Here is a 6,453-nt window from a genome sequence, read left to right as displayed (position 1 = left end):
AGACATAGGATGGTTTCTAATACAGGCTCTTTGTTAGTTGTGGTTGATTTATAGCAGGAGGTTATGAAACGAATATATGTTTATGCGAATTCACAACATCCTTGCTTTATTCTCTTTAATCCATTAGAACGATCCTTGTTTTGTCACGTACATGCGTTTAATTCCCAACATCATCTGTTCATCATTGTTCTTGAAGATGAAGATGAAGATGAAGATGAAGAAACGAGGGTTTATTCTCATTAATCTATTAGAACGATCCTTGACTTGAATTTGTGGATTTCGGTTGGATCAGAAATACTTAACAAGAGAATCAACTAAAAAATACAATTGATTACTCGGTCGAATAACCGGTCCGTTAAAATTGAGCTTCCTGATGCAACTTTCACAGTGGTACCAATGTCCTACTACTACAATCCTTCCAACGCCTGATTCCGATACAACCCTCGATGTTGATGAGTGAAAGAGTTAACATTCAGATTCAGATTTAGGAAGCAGATGTTTATGAGTGAAAGAGTTAACATTCTGATTCAGATTCAGGAAGCAGATGTTTATTAGTGTTTTGAGAAACTAACAAGGTAAACCTGAATTTTCAAAATTTTAGATACTTACTTGAATCGTTAGTAATGCTAGATGTCATTTTGGCTGAACCACAACCTATTACCATTTTTTATCATGCGTATACGGGTCGTATACTGTTTATACGACCGTATACGACTGGTAAAACAAGGACCATTCACCTCTTTCAACCTACCAAAACACCAAAATCCGTACCGGTGATTTTTTATCCATACTATTCTTCATAGCCATATTCCCACTCACAAGTTGTTGATACTGAGCTTCCTGATACATATCGTTCGTAAGAAACTTTTCGTGCACTGAACCTTCAGTTGTGTACTCTTCAATCTTCTTGAGTATTTTTCTAACTTTATGCTTGCATCCACCACAGTGAATATTAACTTTGAGTGAAAGAGTTTGGAAACCGGACGGTAAAAAACGAAGTAACTGTTGGAATTTGTGGATTACAGAGGTTTTTACCATTTTTACCATATGTATACGGGCCGTATACGGTTTATACGGCCGTATACTCTCGGTAAAATTTTTTTCTACCGATCGTATACAATGTATACGAACGATGTATACGGGTCGTATATTGTTATACGGCCCGTATACTATGGGTAAAAAATGGTAAAAATTGGTTTATTCTCTTTAATCTATTAGAACGATCCTTGTTTTGAGAACCTGATTCTGATCTAAACAATGGAATTTGTGGATCAACAGAAATAACTGAAAATAACTCGCCATTCTCTTGCACCTGTGTCCGTCACATGATAGAAGACGTGTTGGATTCTGCTAGAAGAGTATTCTGAAAGACAAGAATACAACGTTCATGTATCACAAGGAATGACCGATCTAAGGCAGAGAACCTGATTTAGATACACAAATTCATCACCGGTTTCTACAGCACAAGCACATACGCAATGAAGTATTAAAAGATGTTAGTTTCTTGACAGTATGAAGCAATGAAGATTGAATATGCACTAGGGTTTTTTCTCTTCCGGTTACCAGGCCTATCATTTCCATCAGCCATTATTTGCCCTTTTTCCTTCGGTTTCTGGTTGATTTTGAGGGTGAGGGTTTTGCATTGATTCCTGCGCTCAAATCATCTGCTTCCTGAATCTGAATCTGAAAGTTAACTAGACCCCTCAAGTTGTCATTCGTAACAACTAAGCGTCTGGATAAGAGTATGTTGATATAGGAGAGTTGAACCCGACACGTCTTCTGTGATGATTCGAAACATTCCGAATAACTAGCAGAACCGATCCACTTACATTCGAATAACACTGAGAATCCACAACGCTTATGGCCAGATTCTTTCCTTCAATCTTGGCAAAATCAATGTCTGCTTGTTTTATTATCACGAAAGTACTGAACAACCGAGATAGGCACAATAACAACAACAGCTTTCCATGATTTGGAGACTGATCGGAATCGAATCAGTGATTTTACTGGAAGTCGTTTGATTATTTCCTCATGGATCTCGAAAGGCACGTTGTCTGACATCTTGATTTTGATTACCAACTCACCATATCAATTTCTAGGTAGTTAACAACGCTAATTAGAAAAAAAACGTGATTCATATACACAATGGTCTCTTTGCTTCGTCCACTAGAACTATTTGTGTATGCATTCTTTTGGTAGTTAACAACGCTAATTAGAAAGAAATCTGTAAAATTAATCATATCGATTGCTATAACAGGATGGATGTGACACAAACAGATAGATAAGCTGTCACAGTTGTCAAGACTGTTTGTCGGGTTTCCAATGCTCACACAAGGTGATAAACAACGCTGATACGAACACATGGGTTTCGAAATAGGCTTTGTTCTTGGTTTAATGAAGTTACACGTAACATCTACTTATATTGAGATTTAAACAATGCCCGCCTCAACTGAGATAACGGACATCCATCAAGCTCAAAAAGAAAACTTGTGTTTCCCATAGTCACAAAAGATTGCGGTTTGTATTTCGCATAGCCACCGTTTCCGTAGTAAAAAACGGTTGCGGTTTGTATTTCGCATAGCCACCGTTTCCGTAGTAAAAAACAGTTGGGTTTGCACATTCAATCTTCAATACTTCATTAAAATACCACTAGTAGAAGAACCCGACACGTCTTCATGTTACGGAGAATGTTCTAGAAATTGAAGGAAAAGGAAAAGATTTGTTGAAATCGAATTTGACAACTATGACAGCTTATTAAAGGTAGCAATCACCTCCAATCATTTCCTGGTCAAATCACACACTATAAAGTTTAAAGTTATCGTGTGTTGTAGTTTGGAAAGATGACCGAATAGAGATCTGAATAACAAACTGTGGAGAACTTGTTTGTGTCGAGTTCTTCTGCTAGTTACTTTATCAACGGACTGATCGGTAACGTTACTCTACTTGTGCTCCGATTTAAGCGGCGTGTTCCGATCAACGTTGTTTAAAGGTGATGAAGAGTTTAGAAACCCTAGAATGATGGTGCTTTTACTGGAAAAAAACGTGATAATTGAAAAACATCAATCTATACGGCCCGTATACAGTTATACGGCCCGTATACATTTGGTAAACATCAAAAACTCAGAAATAAATCCATTGAGCCGTATACTTTTTATAAATCGTATACACTTGTATACGACTCGTATAACTATATACGGGCCGTATATAATAAAATAAAAAAAAAACATTCTCTGCGCATTTTCCTATTCAAAAACATTCTATACGGGCCGTATATTTTGTATACGGCCCGTATACACTAGGGATGTGAAAATAAGATCTAGGGGATGTGGGAATAAGGGGAGCCTTTAATAATACCATTTTGCAATTAAAATTTAAAGAAAGTGCTACCCCTAAGGTAAAGGGAATGCAAAATGTTTAGATTTTGCCTCTCTAGGTAAATACAAAATCACAATAATGTTTAGATTTTGGATTTAGATAACAATAATGCCATATGTTATACATAAAAAAAATGTCAGGTTCTTAGATGTCATCATGGGAGAGTGGGGGACTAAACCCCACTCTCCTCATTATGCAATTTTGCATCTTTTGTGTGCTCACCATACACTCGCCACTCACACTGTTTGACCCTTTTTTAGTTGTTCACCCATAACGGTAACATTAAAAATAGTAACAATAATTCTTTTTAATATATACAACACAAGAATAACCACAGTATATGTCTTTACGCTTCAATTTCTATACACAAAATTATCTCTACTAAGGACCCAACAATCTAAATAACACCAACAATCCTTTACACTCACAGCGTTATACCTCACATTGCGATCCTACGATTTCCCCCTAATTATTGTTTCTGTTGGCTAATGCCAAATATACTGTCAAATATAAGACGTTGTTTGCCTACATGGGGCCTTGGATATTGTGAGGCGTCTTCCGAAGTGGACTCTTATGTCGAATAAGGTTGAATCTACGAAAAGGACTAAAATACCCGATTCAAACGAATTTAGTACGATGGTTCAGATGCACGTTATAAAATTGACCCTAATGTTGAGGAAGAGTTTGAGGATGAAGCACTGGAGAAACCGCAATGCCCATCAGGAACAACAAAGGGCTAGGAACATAGTTTTCTAGAGCCCCCAAAGAGGAACAATGTCATAACCAATTTAAAGATCTACAAATGAAGAAACATTGGACGAAGAAGACGAAGGAGAAATAAGTCATGGAGAAACATCAGATGACGACGGAGAAATTAAAGCAAGAAGCAGTCATGAGGGAAGACTTTAAAATCTCCTTTAGTGGATGCGAAATTACAAACTTAACAACGCCAAAAGACAAAGCAATTAAAAAATAAATATAAAATTAACTTTTTGGACCATTTTCGATTTGTGTGTGTCAGCCTTGTGCGGGGGCTATGCTAATCTTCTCTGTATCGTTTGAATTTTATCGAATGTCCCCAAAGGGACATATAAAATTAACTAAATCATTTATTAAATTCATTTGGGCCCCAATTTTTATTTAAATATATTAACTAAGGGGAAGGTTCATTTGAGAAGAATCTTCTTGCAAGAAGAAAACTAAATTAATCTAGACTCTATATTTTTTTGATCAATGGTTGTGAATCAAGATATCATTTTTGTCCACTTTTAATTAATCTTTAACTAATAAGGGTAGGATAGACAATTTATCGTATAATACTAATAAATGTTATAAACGGTTACTCAGGGGCTGTTTGGTAGCCTCTTAATGACCATTCAGATGCTACCTCTTAATGGTTTAAAACCTCTGAATGAATAAGAGGTAACCTCAGGTCTAAATGGTTAAGAGGTAACCTCTGAATGGTAAATCATCACATGTCACATTCTTTTACCTTCTCATTGGTAAAATTCGTAATGGTTCTATTAAGAGGTAGCCTCTTAATGACCATTTAGAGGCTACCAAACAGGCCCTCAAAGTCTCCTTAATGCCACAATAATTTTCTCATTTTTCACCATTAATGTGTTGGGTCCTACACCAATTTTATTAGAAGTGACAAAATTATTTTAAAGTGTTGTGTCCCACATACATTTTATTATGATTCACAATTTATTTAAAAGTGTTGTGATCCTACACATTCTGTACCCTACACCATAACATTACTTTTATTGTGTAGGAAACATTGTTTTTATGGTGTAGGAAATGTTGAATATATAGGATTATGTGCAAGAATGTTTTTATTGTGTAAGGTGCACGACTATTTTATAGGATATACTCATTAAATGATTGAAGTTCATTAATTAGAATAGCAAAAATAAATTATAGACTAATTAAATGATTGGTTTAAATTACCTTGTGCCCTTTATTCTTTTTATTCTTAATTTGTAATTTCTTCTCATTTGAACTCTCCACTATTAACTAAATCAATTAAAGATATCTCCCCTTTCTACTTTAAGAGCAGCAACACCACCTGCTACCTCCACCATCTTCACTTGCAACCACCTTCCATTCCCCCCCCCTCTCTCTCACACACACCTGCTCATCTCACCTCTCTCCAATTGCCACACCTTCCTCATCGTCATCACCTTGCCACATAATTCCCTCATCTCCTTGAACCTAATTGCAACCAAAACTGCTTTTCTGCCCAGACCGCTGCCACACTTTCGTCTAAAAGCGAACCACTGCCACATCTTCCTCCTTGCTATCTCCTCGCAAAAGAACTCCTCCTCCCCCTTTAACATAACCAACCATTAGACCTATTTTTCGGCAAGACCACCATCGTTGGCCACCGGCTCCTCATCTCCCATGACTCCGACATCTTCAAGGGGCTGACTAGTGGCCTTCGATTTTTGTAACAGTAATAAAGGGGTTGACCGGTGATATAAGAAGGTTACAATTTAGGATATAAGAAGGATGATGGCGATGCTTCGTTTGACAGAGGGGTTGTTCACACAGGATTATGGAAAGCTAGAAATGATAAGGTGTTTAACAACAATTCCTCATATGTTTCTAGATAAGTGGAGTTAGTCAAAGAACATTCGTTTCTCTGGCTTAGGACGATATCAGTTTTGTTCTCTAAACTACGATTGTTGGTGTGATATCAACATTCGGGATATAATTTTGTAACTTATTTTGTTTGGGTGTTTTACAACTCATTGTTTACTCGTCTCTCTCTCTCTCTCTCTCTCTCTATATATATATATATATATATATATATATATATAGGGTGAAGATCATTTCTGAACACTAATTATAGCGAGAATCAAAAGAACAACTCTAAATCATTAAATTTTGGGATTTAAGGTTCATATTTTATAAAATTTATGTTTCTTACATTCATATGTGTATTATATATACATAAAAAAATCATATATTTTTACTTACGCATAGCGTACATATATGTAGGTAATTTAATCTACACATAACATACATATATGTAGGTTATTTAAAAACCAAAAATTTTTTATATTTTGTTTTAAA

General features: G+C 35.9%; 1 non-coding gene across 1 annotated transcript; it reads right to left on the bottom strand.

Annotated features, from left to right (window-relative positions):
• Positions 1-4,361: 4,361 nt before the first annotated feature.
• Positions 4,362-4,463, bottom strand: LOC118492010. Its single transcript, XR_004892454.1, has one exon. It is a non-coding gene; the product is annotated as a U6 spliceosomal RNA (small nuclear RNA).
• Between the last annotated feature and the right edge of the window lie 1,990 nt (positions 4,464-6,453).

This window comes from Helianthus annuus, chromosome 4 (genome assembly GCF_002127325.2).
Source record: "Helianthus annuus cultivar XRQ/B chromosome 4, HanXRQr2.0-SUNRISE, whole genome shotgun sequence".
In the NCBI taxonomy this organism is placed as follows: domain Eukaryota; kingdom Viridiplantae; phylum Streptophyta; class Magnoliopsida; order Asterales; family Asteraceae; genus Helianthus; species Helianthus annuus.
The sequence above is the reverse complement of the archived record's forward strand: the minus strand, read 5'-3'. Positions and strand labels throughout refer to the sequence as shown.